Source organism: Phyllostomus hastatus, unplaced genomic scaffold (assembly GCF_019186645.2).
Source record: "Phyllostomus hastatus isolate PE091 unplaced genomic scaffold, TTU_PhHast_1.1 phas_contig_34, whole genome shotgun sequence".
NCBI lineage: Eukaryota > Metazoa > Chordata > Mammalia > Chiroptera > Phyllostomidae > Phyllostomus > Phyllostomus hastatus.
This window is the reverse complement of record NW_025333857.1, coordinates 41,838,004-41,854,046: the sequence shown is the minus strand read 5'-3', so window position 1 is coordinate 41,854,046 and position 16,043 is coordinate 41,838,004. Positions and strand designations below refer to the sequence as shown.

The following is a 16,043-nucleotide window of genomic DNA, read 5'->3' as shown; positions in this document are numbered from 1 at the left end:
GAGGAATCATCAAACTTGGTGACTGTTTGCTAGAGAAGATGGGGAGTGAAAATAACTCAATATTTCTAACTTAGGAACTGGAATAATAGCTAGCATGTATAATAATTGTTGTCTGGCTACCAGACATGGTTGTTGAAACCATGCCCAAACCTCTTCTTTTTCACTCGTTTCCCATAACAGAAGTTAGAAAACTCGACAGTTACTTTCTCAGCCTCTTTCACACACAAGGTTGGACATGTGACTTAGTTCTGACAATCACAGGTAAAGAGAAGTCCTTTGAGAGGCTCTGGATGAAAGGACAGTGGATGCTGGCCCTGCCCATCACCCCTTTTCTATGAAGATGAGAAGCCAACATGCTAAAGTGGGTAGAGGGAAAGATGGAAAGAAATAGTGTCTTTGGTAGCACCACTGAACTGCTGCACCATATCTGTAACTACTGACTCCAGAATTTTCGTCATGTAAGATAATGAAAGGTGTTTATTGCTTACCCTACTATTAATTGGTGTTCTGTTACTTGTAGACTAATACAACCAAACTAATACAAACACTGATTACATGCCAGGCACTAGTCCATGCAACTTAATTCAATGCTTACAACAACTTGATGGAGGGATGTGTTATTATCCCCATATACAGATGAGGTAATTAAGGCACCAGTCAAATAACTTGCCTAAGTCCACACACCTAGTAAGTAGCACAGCAGGGATTTGAAACCAGACAGTCAGCCTCCCAAGCCCTTACTCTTACCCATTACATACATATCCAGTCTCTCAATAACAGTAATGGTGATAACATAGAAATAAAGTGGTCCAGAACAAGTATTAACAGCTAGCAGTCCAAGTGGAAATGTCCATCAGGAAGTTAGAAATGACAAGCCTGAAGCACAAGAATATGAAGGATATTATTTAGAACAAGAAAACATCTGCATTGAAATAAAAGTTGATTTAGAAACTGTAGAAATTCCAAATTCTACTCTTCCATCTACAGGGTGAGTTGAACAGAACTATGTATGTAGCAACCCCAGCTTGGCCTGAATAATAATGCTTTGTTGACAAAATGCTTTGGACTATCGCAAAGCTGGCTCCCTTGCTAGTGCACTATTTAAATTCTGGCTATGAGTGCATCATTTAAAGGAATGTTGTGAAGTGGGGTCCAGGGCTGCTCTTCACTCCTTACTGCCAGGGAAGATTGTTGGCTCTGCATAGCAATTCCCTAGTGTACGCCAATGCAGGACATGACCTCAATCTTCTATGCAGCTGCCAGTTTTCAGGGCTGTACTGACCCAGCAAAATTACCTGGAATCTGGAATAAGGTTTCCAGGGCTGCCGACTCTGTTCTATCACCTTCAACATCAGGGCAGCCCATTGTCAGAAAAGAAAATGAATGTTTACTTTCATACCACTAAAGGATCATTACTCTGAGGGTCAGAGTAAAAGAGGCTCATTGAGGACTACAATGAGAAGAGGGGGAAATAGGTAACATTCATTCCAAACAATAAAAATAATGGTAATAGCCCTGACCAGTGTGGCTCAGTTGGTTTGGCATTGTCCAGAAAAGCCAAATGTTGCTGGTTCAATTCCTGGTCAGGGCACATGCCTAGGTTGCAGGTTCAGTCCCCAGTTGGAACACGCACAAGAGGCAACTGATCAATGTTTCTCTCCCTCTCTGTCTCCCTCCCTTCCCCTCTCTCTGAAAAGTAAATAAATAAAATATATATATATTTTTAATCCAAACCAGGTTTTTAAAAAATAATAATGGTAATAAGACTGTGCATTTATTGAGCACTGGTCCTGTGCTGAGTGCCTTTTAATGCGTTCACACATTATCTCACTGGAAGCAAGTCAATTTCTGATCTGCTTCTATTTTAACAAAATCACAAAGTGTCCAAAGAAAATTGGTGTTAATCGTGCCAATTTTTGTTTTTGTTTTCCATCTTTTCTCAAAGCCCTAACAAAGGTCAGCTGGAACACCCTACTGATGCCTGTGACACTGCAACAATTCTCATGCAAGGCTGACAGCAAGGACAACAGAGCTGTGGAAAACAGATCAGCCTGCCTGGGAGAACTGAGATGTCACACATATGAAAAAAATGTGTCTACAAACTTCCCACCACCAAGTTTGAAAGGGTGGTATTTACATGATCCTAGAAATTGGAGACAATTTCATTCTTACTAATCCAACATAAGATTATAAATGTTCTGCTGCATTGGAAAGGGTAAATGTCTATTATACAATCCAGGTATTGGTCAGAATGTTTTGTCCTTTCCCTGGTGATGAACTTCAATTAACTCAATTCTGAGCTAGATGTGCTGATCTCCATCACAAAGTACAGATGACACTGGAACAATTTCAATGTCATTAAATTGATGTTACAATCATTTAAGCAACTAGAGTACACATATTAACATTTTAATTTATAATCCTTTTGCCAAAGCACTTGTTAGAATTTAGTTTAATATTTCCCTAATCTCACACCCCAGGCCCAATCATTCCAATTAATTCCAATCTCCTTAACCAAGGATGCATATCTTTACTTGGTCTCCTGAAAAGTAATGGAGACTATAAATGGATGTATTTCATTACTGTTCACGATTGTGGTCAGTTGTTCTCTGGTCCTCAGTCTGGGACCATTTGAAAGCCAAACAACACTACATTTAGCTGCTAACAACAACAAAAAGACAAAAAATACACATCAATCTTTTTACAGGGATAGGAATGAGACTGGCTGAATCACCAATGAAGGGATTGGTAGTCCAAGACCACTCATGCCTCATGAATGGCAGTTGCAAAGGGTCCCCTCCTCCAACCCCACAGGCAAGAGGGCAAGGGGTCAGAATAGCTGCACATTGCCTTGGAGAAGTTACTCAGCCGACATCAGTGGCTAAGTCCAGGTCAACTAGACTAACACCTGTACGCAGGAGCTGATCTAGAATTTAAAAGCACACAAACAGAGAAGTAGCTAGCAAGTCCTCTCACAATTCTGCAAAAGTTTATTTTTTTTTTGTCCCAAAAGAGAAAGAGAAGTAAATTCCCTCCTAGACTTCCAACTCCTTGAGACTTCCAACTCCTTGAGACTTCCAACTCCTTGAATACAAACGTAGTGCAGTGAATACCTGGCACACAATATTAATGTTTTTTGGAACTGAAATTAACTAATATGTCCTATCATTGAATGTGCATAACTACTGTATTTTGCCATGTGTAATACACACCCACATTTTTGGCCTAAACTTTCTGGGGGAAAAAAAATCTTTCATTTTAATTTATTAATTCAATTTTTATTTATATTTAGAAACAAAACTGATTATCATATTCCAGGATATTATTTTGCATATGGATATTGTTACTGCTTTCTAGAGTTATACTTCTAACACATAAGCATAAATAAAAGAATTAAACATTTATATGGATACATAATTGGTACTACCCATGTATATACTGTGCATCCTTATTTTTCCCTCAAAAATTTTGGGCAAAAAAGTGCGCATTATACACAGCAAAATGAAGTACCTGACAAAGTAGATACTGTTTTTCCCATTTTATTAGGAAGAAATTGAAAAAATGAGTTTGGTTAACTTGTCAAAAAGGAATAAAGCCAGGACTCAAGTTCAGGTCTCTCTGGTAGCAAAGCTGAGGTTCTTCCCATTAAGTCATACTGCTTGCAAACCCCCCATTTTGCTAAATGAAGAAACACCCTCCCGCAATTTTTCTAATTATAAAATTTACAAGCCTATTCTGTATTTGTAAAAAGCTCCCTTCTAGCCCATCTCCTTATTCTCTGCAGATGATCTTATTCCTTAAATCAAAATGTGATTAAAGGTGGTTTTTAATCAACACCACTTCTTTGCCTTTTCCCCAACCTCCTTTCCTTCACTGTCACTGAGAAACAGGTGACTCTCAAGTTCCAGGTGACAAATTTTTACCACCTAGAACCTCAGCCCAATTTGTCCATAACCTCACAGAGAAGACTCGTCTTGGTAAATGCTGCTGTAACTTACTTGAAGCCTCAACTGGCCACAATTGGCACTATTGTCAGTGTTGAGCTGGTTCCTCCAACCCCTGCTGGGATCCCCACAGCTATTAGAGCTGTAAATAGTCCTCAAACTAGTAGCTTCAAACAGCTATTAAAGCTGTGCTGAATGGTTTGGTGGAGTCTGAGGTATGGATGTGGTTTCATGCTAGTGAGATCATAGGCAAGCATGGCATCATTAGCTATAATGTTTAAAAGCTATCTTTAACACATGATTATATTTGTTTTATTATTTGAGTGTTCTTGGACCATGTGTGACCAGAGTGCTATCTTAATAACATGAATCAAAATCAACATTTTGGAGCACTAAATGGAATGTAACAATTTATCATAGTATTAAATTGGGTTATCTTTTGCTTTGATACATTAATACAGATCTAAATGTATCTTTGATTAGCTTGAAACTGGAAAGAGTATGTACATGTATATATGAAGGCAATATTTTAATTTGAATGTTTAATTTGAAATACATGGTAAACTTTATTTCCAGAAAAAAACTGAGACAAAGCCTTGAGAAAACTAGAACTTGCTGTAGGAGAAATAATTCCATGTGCCAGAGTGATGTAGTTAAATCAGTATCAGTAGTCATAAAGAATAAAGTTTGGACTGTTATCTCTTTGCTAAAATCACAGATCCTTTTGATAAAAGCTGTCTATGAACGTTAAGGCACTTCTTGTCAACTGGAATATAGCATCAAGAGAGAATAGCTGGGCAGTATTCTAAATGTGTATCTTTGTAACATCTTTACCAGTAGGACAGAGTGAATGAGAACCATTAATGTGTTCAGTTTTGATTTTTAGAACCTATCTTTGCAAAATAAAATATCCTACAGATATTAAAACGGTTATAACTTAGTATCATCCATGGGTCTAAGTAGCATATACTATGTCCTGAAATAAACAGAAGTGGTTAATATAAAAAAAATTTTAAATAAGTGACCCTTCCCTATTTCATAGTAAAAGCCCCCTCAGTGGCCTTCATTCCCATCCATCCTCTGGGGCCTTACTCCATCAATAATGCCCCCAACCTAGCTACATTTTATTAATCTTCATTCTTCCTTCTGTGACTTCTTCCTGCCAATGTAATAAATGTTTGGAAGTGCTTCCCATCTTAAAACACAGGCTACTCTTGAACTACATTCCTCCTGACTTCCCTTCACTACCAAGTTTTTCTATGGCCTCCATTTCTTTAACATCTAATCATGTGCAAAAAATTCTCCTGATAATCACGGAATGATTAAATCCAAGTTTTTTCTCAGCTTTCATTCTCCTCACACTATACAGCAAGACACTGTCAACAATTCACATCATCTTCTCCCATGATTTTTTATAACACTGTCCACTCTCATTTCTACTTCTCATTCTGATTCCTCTTTATCTTTCTATCTCCAAGTGTAACTACTTGCTTTGATTATGTCCATGGTCCACTTCTCTTCTCTCTACATCCTCTCCTTTGGTAATTGTACTCAATCTTTTCTACCAATCTTTTATACTGACGAATACTATAGTCCACATTTCAAATTTCCTGTTGGACATCTGCCTGTCCTCCTGACATTGCAGGGTCATATGCTCAAAACACAGGGTTGTTGTTTTTGTTTGTACATATCTATTATATTGTAATAGAGAGGAGGTACAGACCAACCTAATACTGACACATAAGCACATACTCCTCCCCAAAAAATGATTGTGTGCACAAAGACATGTACAAGGATGTTCACAGCAACATTTGTAAAAGCAAAATAATGGAAACCTGAATGTCCATGGGTACATGGATGCATAAAATGTGGTCTTTTCCCTCAATGAAATATTATACAGCAAAATTAGTAAACTATAGCTACATACGTCAACATGGATGAAACTCAGAAATACAATGTTGGGGAAGTAAGAAACTGAAAGGTACATATCACATTATTCCACTTTTATAAAGTTATAAAACATTCAACATTGGACTTCCAGACAAGATGGGAGACATACTGTGCCTCCTTGAACAACCACAAGAAGGACAACAATTTAAAAACAAAAAACAACCAGAACTGACAGAAAATCAAACTGTATGGAAGCCTGACAACCAAGGAGTTAAAGAAGAAACATTCATCCAGACTGGCAGGAGGGGTGGAGACAGGCAGCCAGGTGGAGAGGACTTTTGGCAAGGTAGTGGCTGGAGGACCGAGATGGGCAAGGCAGCAGCTGGTGAACCCAGCAAGGTGGCGGTTTATGAAACAGCTGGTCCCACATTCATGCACAGATAAACCAGGAGGAACAACTGGGGAGCTGGAGAGACCACCTATCCCAGGATTCCAGAATGGGGGAAATAAAGCCTCAAACCTCTGATTGAAAACACCTGTGGGGGTTGAGGCACCAGTGGGAGAAACTCCCAGCCTCACAAGAGAGGTCGTTTGGGGAAACCCACAGGGTCCTAGAACGTGCACAAGCCAACCCAAATGGGAATCAGCACCAGAAGGGCCGACTTTGCTTGTAGGAAGAGGGGGAAATGACTGAAATACAGCAGAGAGCTGAGCAAGCACCACTGCTCCCTCTTGGACCCCTTTCCCATGTATAGCATCACAACACAGTGATATGGGTTACCCCACCTAGGTGAATACCTAAGGCTCTGCCCTCCACTACATAACGGGTGTGTCAAGACAAAAAAAAAAAGGCCCAAATGAAAGAACAGATCAAAGCTCCAGAAAAAATACAACAAAGCAATGAAGAGATAGCCAACCTATCAGATGCACAGTTCAAAACACTGGTGATCAGGATGCTCACAGAACTGGTTGAATTTGGTCATAAATTAGATGAAAAAAATGAAGGCTATGCTAAGTGAAATAAAGGAAAATGTACAGGGAACCAACAGTGACAGGAAAAAAAACAAGGCTCAAATCAAGTTTGGAGTAGAAGGAAGAAACATTCAACCATAACAGAATGAAGAAACAAGAATTCAAAAAAAATGAGGAGAGGCTTAGGAACCTCCAGGACATCTTGAAACATTCCAATATCTGAATCTTAAGGAGAGAACCTTAAAAGCAGCAAGAGAAAAGGAGACAGTTGCCTACAAAGGAATGCCCATGACTGTCAGCTGACTTCTCCAAAGAAACCTTGTAGGCAAGAAGGGGCTAGACAGAAGTATTCCAAGTCATGAAAGGCAAGGACCTACATCCAAGATTGCTCTATCCAGCAACTTTCATTTAGAATGGAAAAGGGCAGATAAAGTGCTTCTCAGATAAGGTCAAGTTAAAGGAGTTCATCATCACCAAGCCCTTATTATATGAAATGTTAAAGGGATTTATCTAAGAAAAAAAAGATAAAAAATATGAACAGTAAAATGACAGCAAACTCACAGTATTAACAACCACACCTAAAACAAAAACAAAAACAAACTAAGCAATCAACTAGAACAGGAACAGAATCACAGAAATGGAGATCACATGGAGGGTTATCAACAGGGGAGTGGGAGGAGGAGAGGATGGAAAAGCTACAGAGAATAAGTAGCATAGATAGACAGGGGGAGGTCAAGAATAGTATAGGAAATGTAGAAGCCAAAATATGTATGGCCCATGGACATGAACTGAAAGGGGGGAATGTGGGTGGGAGGAGGTGTGCAGGGTGAAGGAGAGTGAAGAGGGAAAACAGGACAACTGTAATAGCATAATCAACAAAATATATTTAAAAAAGAGAAAAAAAAACATTCAACATTGAACCACCCATTATTTAAGAATGCATACAGTGGTAAAATTAAAGAGAAAAGTAAAAAACCATTAAACACAAAATTCAGGATAATGGTCCCTTCTGAAAGAGGGGAGTGGGAAGGAACACTCTTGGGAATTCTGAAGTACTGGGAACATTCTAGTTCTTAAGCTGTGAGTGAGAACACCAATATTTCTTGCACTATCATTCTTTAAACTTACATGTGCCCTGGCTGGCCTAGCTCAGTGGATTGTGTGCAGGCTGCAAATCAAAGTATTGCAGGTTCGATTCTCAGTCAGGGTACATGCCTGGGTTGCAGGCCATGACCCCTGGCAACTGCACATTGATGTTTCTCTCTCTTTCTCCCTCCCTTCCCTCTCTAAAAATAAATAAATAAAATCTTTTTAAAAAATAAATAAACTTACATGTGTCTTACAAATGCAGTTAAGATATTATTAAGTAAAAACAAGTTTCAGAAAAAATAGGATATTTTAATCTGAAAATCTCATTTTCATCATCATGTAGAATGCAAGTAAAACAGCACTGTACTCAATAAATGGGATTTATTTTTATGGGCCTCCAACTCACCACTTACTTGTCCTATGAGGGTTTAAGAAAACTAAAGCAAGAGTAGCAAGAGCATTGAGTTGCTGAGCATGGTGGGTAGTCAGCAAATTTATGAGGTCCCATGCAGTGTCAGCACAACACCCAACAGATGTGGGTAGGCTGAATTCAATGTAACTACCTGACAAAGTAGATACCAAAAATTGAGTTTGAATTATCTTCTCACCAAAATGAATGTCTGTCCTTCTCTACATTTGTGGTCACCTTAACAGCTTATCATGGCCAGCCTGCAACTGCCCTGCTCCGGGACCTTGAGCAGTTACCTTCGGCATGGTAGATCAATAATAGCCACAACTCCATATACTGAGTACTATTTTGTGCCATGCACTGCTGTCTCATTCAGCCCCTCAACACCCCTCAGGGGTTTCTAGCATTAACCCTATTTTATACAAAACAGGTTCAGGGAAGATAAACATCTAAAAATCTCTGTAGTCAATTATAGCAAGTATTAGAGGCAGGCTTTAAGTCTGGGTATTTCTGACTCCAAGGGCTAATTTCTCACCTGGGACCCAGCAGTCTTAATCACAGGGCTTCCCTCATGTAGGCAATTTCCCAGTGAACTCTCCTCTCCAGTAAGGCAGGAAAGTCTCCTTAATGTCTCCTGAAAAAGTCAGACTCAAGGTGTCCATGCCTTTCCATGTTATTCCTCTGCTGCAAAACACCCTCTTCTCCTTTTCTCTACTTACCCAAATACTAATCACTTTTTTCAAGCTTCCATTTGGAACTGATCTTCTGAAGCCTTCCTGAACCAATCCAAATACCCAGAGCGGTCTCACTTTGTCAGAATCTTGTCGTCTAGGTGTTTTATTAGACTATAGGTTCCACAAGAGGCCAGATGCCTCTGTGGCATTTTGTTTTGCTTTATTTGAGGTTCTCCACATAGATAAAAATAACTCCCCAATAACTACAAAATAAACTCACGATTCAGGACCTGTTACAGACATAATTATAATTCCTCTGGCAGTGGTTCCAAGATTTCAAGTCCCCGTCCAGGCCTGTTAAACCTACAGATGTCAGGCTCCATTCCAGGAACCTGGTGAGTCAGAATCTCCCATGGTAGGGGGGTGGGAGAACTGCATATCTCTATTTTTCACACATCTTAAGTGCACCCTCAGATGAAAACTTCACGGTTTGTTATAGTTCAGGACCATGTCCATCTAGATAAATGCATAAGGTACAGCCATAGAAAGAAAAGTGAAACAAGTAATAACAAATATGTACTTATAAGTCATATAAGTACATATTTCAAGAAATTTATTTCCTTCTGGGAGTGATTATTTCAAGGGAAGAAGGAAGAAAGGAAGCAAAGAAGAGAGATGAGGAAAAAGGGAAGGAGAGGAGAGGTGTTTGTAACTTTATGAAACCACAAAATCTCACGGCAACTCATTTAAGCAGTCCTAATTCACAGGCGTTCTGGTTCCTCCCTGACAGGCCTTATGGAACCTATCCAGGGGTTGCAAATGCAAACACCTACAAGGCCAAGGAAGGTACCTAAGGGAGTGAAACCAACAGCATGTCAGACAACAGGGAGTGGAGAGAACACAAGCAGAAGCCATAACTAAAGGAGTGAGCAGTGACTCAGCTCCAGATAATTGTCTCCAAACAGCTCAAACTCAATTGCCAGGTCCTCCAATTTATCAAAACAACCGTGACATCTTCCAATCTTTAAATACTGGCCATTAATTTAAAAAACAAAATTAAACACTGGTCAGGCCTATGTTGTTTTCAACTACTTCCTCCCTAACAATGTCAGGTCTCATCTGCCTTTAACAAAACACCACACTCCTACTCCAAATAACCACAATCTTGAGAAAGAACAAAGTTGGAGGTATGCAACCTGATATAGAAGTATAATACAAGGCTGCAGTAAGCAAAACAGCATGGCACTGGCATAAAAAGAGACATAAATCAATGGAATAGAGAGCCCAGAAATACACCCATACCTGTATGATCAATTAATATCTGACAAAGGAGGCAAAAAAAACATGTAATGGGGTAAAAAACAGTCTATTCAAAAAAGTGTTGGGAGCCCTGGCTGGTGTGGGTCAGTGCATTCAGTGCCAGCCTGCACACTGAAAGGTTGCAAGTTGAATTACCAGTCGGGGTACATGCCTGGATTGTGGGCTAGGCCCCCACTTGGAGTGTGCAAGAATCTAATGTTTTTCTCCCTCTCTTTCTCCCTCCTTTCTTCCCTCTAAATGTAAATAAATAAAATCTTTAAAAAATAAAATCTTTAATATACATGCAAAAAGATGAAACTAGAACACCTTCTTACACCATGTAGAAGAATAAACTCAAAATGGATTAAAGACTTCCATGTAAGACTCAAAACCATGAAAATCCTCAAGGAAAACATAGGCAGTAAAATCTGACATTTCTCTTAGCAATATTTTTTCTGATACATCTCCTTGGGCAAGGAAAATGAAAGAAAAAATAAGCAAATGGGACTATATCAAACTAAAAAGGTTTTGCACAGTAAAGGAAACCACCAACAGAATTAAGAGACAACCAAATGAATGAGAGTATTAGCCAATGATATATCTGATAAGGAGCTAATACTCAAAATGTATAAAGAACTCATATAAATAAACACCAAAAAATTTTTTTGACTAAAAAATGAGCAAAGGACCTGAATACACTTCCCCAAAGAGGACAGGTGGATAACAGACATATGAAAAGATGCTCAATATCACTAGTCATCAGAGATGCAAATTAAAATGACAATATCACCTCACACCTGTCAGAATGGCTATCATAAATAAATCCACAAACAAGTGCTGACAAGGATGTATAGAATAGGGAACCCTTGTACACTGTTGGTGGGAATGCAGATTGGTGCATCCACTATGGAAAATAGTATGAGGGTCCTCAATTAAAAACAGAACTGCCAGTTGATCTAACAATTCCACTTCTGGATATATATCCAAAGAAACCCAAAACACTAACTCAAAAGAATATATGCACTCCTATGTTCACTGCAACAGTATTTACAATAGCTAAAATACAGAAGCAGCCCAAATTTCCATCAACAGATGAGTGGATAAAAGAGCTGTGGTACATATATACAATGGAATATTACTAGCCATTAAAAATGGAATCTGACAGCATAAACCTAGAGTATTATGCTAAGTGAAATAACTCAGTCAGAGAAAGACAAATACATGATTTCACTTATATGTGAAATCTAGAGAACAAAATAAATGAACAAAATAGAAACAGACTCATAGATACAGAGAATGGACTAATGGTTGTCAGAGGGGAGGGAAGGTTGAGGGACTGGGTGAAAAAGATGAAAGGATTAAGTACAAATCGGTAATTATAAAATAGTCACAGGAGCCCTGGCTAGAGTGGCTCAGTGGATTGAACCCTGGCCTGTGAAAGGAAAGATTGCCAGTTCAGTTTTCCTTCGGGGCACATGCGTGGGTTGCAGGCCAGGTCCTTGGTTGGGAGCAAGGCAACTCAGTAATATATCTTTCATACACTGATGTTTCTCTTTCTCCCTCTCTTCCACCCTTTCTAAAAGTAAATAATTTAAAAAAAAAATAGTCACAGGAATGTAAAATGCAGCATACGGAATATAGTCAATAATACTGCAATAACTAGATATGGTGCCAGGTGGGTACCAGAAAAGCCCCTGTGCAGGGCAGTGCACTCTGCAAAGTGTATGATTGTCTGACCACTATGCAGTACACCTGAACCTAATAAAAAAGAATACAAATGTAAATTGTAAGTGAAAAATAAAATTGTGAAGATGTTTTTAATTTTTTTATCACATTGGTTTTTCTCACCCTAGGCTGTCAGAATCATTCATGGATTGTAATCCTGCAACCAGTATTTGAAAATCCCTCCCATACTTGAAAAAAAAAAAAATCGTGGAGCAAGTCCAGACTATGAAAAGAGCCCTGTCACACTACTAAAAACCACAATCTCATGAATCCATTTGAATACAGTCAACAAGTGGATCCACTTAACTGTTCTTAATTCTAGTCCATATTGTTAACAAAGATTCTGTGGGGAAACATGACAAATGCCATGTAGACCTCCAAACACACTAAATACATATTCCAATCTTCTCTTAGTAATTTAATAACATTCCTTATCTATCATTATATTCACAGCACTGACCCAGGTCCTAGGAGTGCAGCAATGAGTATCACAGTCAAATCCTTGAGCTTATGGAATTTATATCCTGGCAATAGAGACAGTCATTGAACAACAGAGTTCACAACTATTAAATGATAATCATGACAGCAAAATATTAGTGATTAAATATATGATGTCTGAGATTTTCCTCAAGGTAATTAGGGGATGGTATGTAGTTCAAATAAAACTAAGCTGGAGTTAATAATTGTTAAAACTAGGTGAGAGAAATACAGGGATTTATTATACACTATTCTCTCTACTTTTCTCTTTGAAATTTTCCATTAAAATTTTAAAATTATAATTATGATACTGTGGAAAACTACGGAAAATTAAGAAAATACATTAACAGTGAGGATCTAACCTAATGCAATGAGGCAGAGAAAGTTTCTCTGAGAAAATGACTTTTAAATTTAAATCTGAAGCAAACAGAGGGGACAGCATGTGAAAGCACCGCAACACAGGGAACAGAGTACATACAAACAGCACAAATACTGTCAAATCATAGTTGAGCTGCGACCATAGTTTGGCTGCAGATACCAGAATTTGGCAAAAATTAGCATTCTGGGAGGATCAAATGGGTACATTTAATTTACAATAAAGTATTTTATACTTTATTATAATTTATAAATTGTTTCACATTCTTTATATCAGTAAAATTCATAAACATATATACGTATACTGAGATATACATTTATACATTAGATAAAGCCCAGTTGTTAAGCATTTACTAACACACCACTAAATGGAATCCAGTGGCAGTTTGAGACTTCGAAAAGGGAATTAGAGATTCCATTTAAACCTGGCTTCAGAAACATTCTTTTCAGTGAATTGTGTTGAGACAAAGAACTTACAGAAAAGGAAACATAATTCAATACACTACCTGTACTCTGCATGAACACCACTTAGATCTATATACCTATATGCTCTTATGAATTAACTTTAAACTTTCACCTGTTAAAATTCATCTTCTACCCTCTAAAATGACCTAGCCAAACATACACATACAGCAAAACTGTAAGAGGCATGCAAACAGCCTACCATCCTAATTTAGATTTTATTACTTCAATGGGAGAACACACCAAAATTTGTTGCCAGAATGGAAAGTGCTTATCAACTGTGCAAGTTACATACTGTTTCATTTGAGCCTCATAGAAATCATAGGCTATAAATCATCATCCCCACTTTACCAGTGAGAAATCAGTTTTGGTTCAAAGAAATGAGGCAACTGTCACAGATCATGCCCTAACAATACCACTTCAAAACAAGAAGTTCATCCTGTGACACTGGCTCAGACTTGTCCTCTTCCATATGATCACATGCTCCATTTACTAGTACTGGGTCACCATGAGCGAACAACCTTATTAAGGATTAAAAATTGAGTCTACTATACTTCATAGTAAGATGAAAAGGCATTTTAATAGATTAATTTCTTAACTCTCTGGAATTATAGAGGAAAGATTGTTTTGTTTTGGCATGGTAGATTCTTAATTCCCTTAGCTACATTTCCACTGCACCACAGAAAGGCAAGAATCAAGAACTTGTCCTTCCTTCTGAAAGTTTGCAACACCAAGGATAAAGCCAAAGCAGAAACACTTCATACATCTTCCCATTCTCCTTCCACCTTCTACCCATACTGCCCCTCCTTTCATTCAGAGTTAAATGTTAAATTTTTTTAAAAGTTAAAACTCTTGAATAAATAGTTTGACAACATTTAACAATGTTCACATGTGAACACCAAGGACAATCTGTCAACTTGTATTTTTCTTGGAAACATAACCTAATAAAAACATCTTAGGGACTTCCGGCCAAGATGGAGGCGTAGGTAGACACACTGTGCCTCCTCGCATAACCAAAAGGACAATTAAAAACAAAAGACAACCAGAGCTTACAGAAAGCTGAACTGTCTGGCTGGAAGTCCAACAACCAAGGAGTTAAAGAAGAAACATTCATCCAGACCAGTAGGAAGGGCGGAGTCAGGCAGCCAGGCAGAGAGGACTCGCAACAAGGCAGCAGCTGGAGGACCAGGACGGGCAAGGCTGCAGCTGGCAGACCCGGTGAGACAGCAGATTGCAGACTGGGCAGTCCCACATTCGAGTGCACATAAACCGGGAGAAATCACTGGGGAATAAGACAGACTGTGCAACCCAGGGTTCCAGTGCTGGGAGATAAACCCTCAAACCTCTGATTGAAAACACCTGTGGGGGTTGAGGCAGCAGTGGGAGAACTCCCAGTCTCACAGGAGAGGTCGCTAGAGAGACCCACAAGGTCCTAGAATGTACACAAGCCAACCCAAATGGGAATCAGTACCAGAAGGGCCCAATTTGATTGTGGGTAGCAGAGGAAGTAACTGAAATCCAGCAGAGAGCTGAGCAAGCGCCACTGTTCCCTCTCAGACCCCTTCCCCACATACAGCACCACAACATAGCGACTGGGGTTGCCCTGCCCTGGTGAACACCTAAGGCTCCACCCCTTACTACGTAAAAGGCGCACCAAGACAAAAAGATGGCCCAATGAAAGAACAGATCAAAGCTCCAGAAAAAATACAACTAAGCAATGAAGAGATAGCCAACCTATCAGATGCACAGTTCAAAACAATGGTAATCAGGATGCTCACAGAACTGGCTGAAAATGGTCACAAATTAGATGAAAAAATGAAAGCTATGCTAAGTGAAATAAAGGAAAATGTACAGGGAACCAACAGTGACAGGAAGGAAATCAGGGCTCAAATCAAGTTTGGAGTAGGAGGAAGAAAGAAACATTCAACCATAACAGAATGAAGAAACAAGAATTTAAAAAAACGAGGAGAGACTTAAGAACCTCCAGGACATCTTGAAACATTCCAACATCCAAATCATAGGGGTACCAGAGGAAGAGCAAGACACTGAAAACTTATTTGAACAAATTATGAAGGAGAAATGTCCCAATCTGGCAAAGGAAATAGACTTCCAGAAAGTCCAGGAAGCTCAGAGAGTCCCAAAGAAGTTGGACCCAAGGAGGAACACACCAAGGCACATCATAATTACATTACCCAAGATTAAAGATAAGGAGAGAATCTTAAAAGCAGCAAGAGAAAAAAGGAGAGTTACCTACAAAGGAATGCCCATAGACTGTCAGCTGACTTCTCCAAAGAAACCTTGTAGGCAAGAAGGGGCTAGACAGAAGTATTCCAAGTCATGAAAGGCAAGGACCCACATCCCAGATTGCTTTATCCAGCAAAGCTTTCATTTAGAATGGAAAGGCAGATAAAGTGCTTCCCAGATAAGGTCAATTTAAAGGAGTTCATCATCACCAAGCCCTTATTATATGAAATGTTAAAGGGATTTATCTAAGAAAAAAAGATAAAAAATATGAACAGTAAAATGACAGCAAACTCACAGTATTAACAACCACACCTAAAACAAAAACAAACTAAGCAAACAACTAGAATAGGAACAGAATCACAGAAATGGAGATCACATGGAGGGTTATCAACAGGGGAGTGAGAGGAGGAGAGAGGATGGAAAAGCTACAGAGAATAAGTAGCATAGACAGACAGGGGGAGGTTAAGAATAGTGTAGGAAATG

The 16,043-nt window shown here is 38.9% G+C and overlaps 1 pseudogene; it reads left to right on the top strand.

Annotated features, from left to right (window-relative positions):
• Positions 1-353: 353 nt before the first annotated feature.
• On the top strand, positions 354-4,225 carry LOC123819582 (annotated as a pseudogene).
• Positions 4,226-16,043: the final 11,818 nt, after the last annotated feature.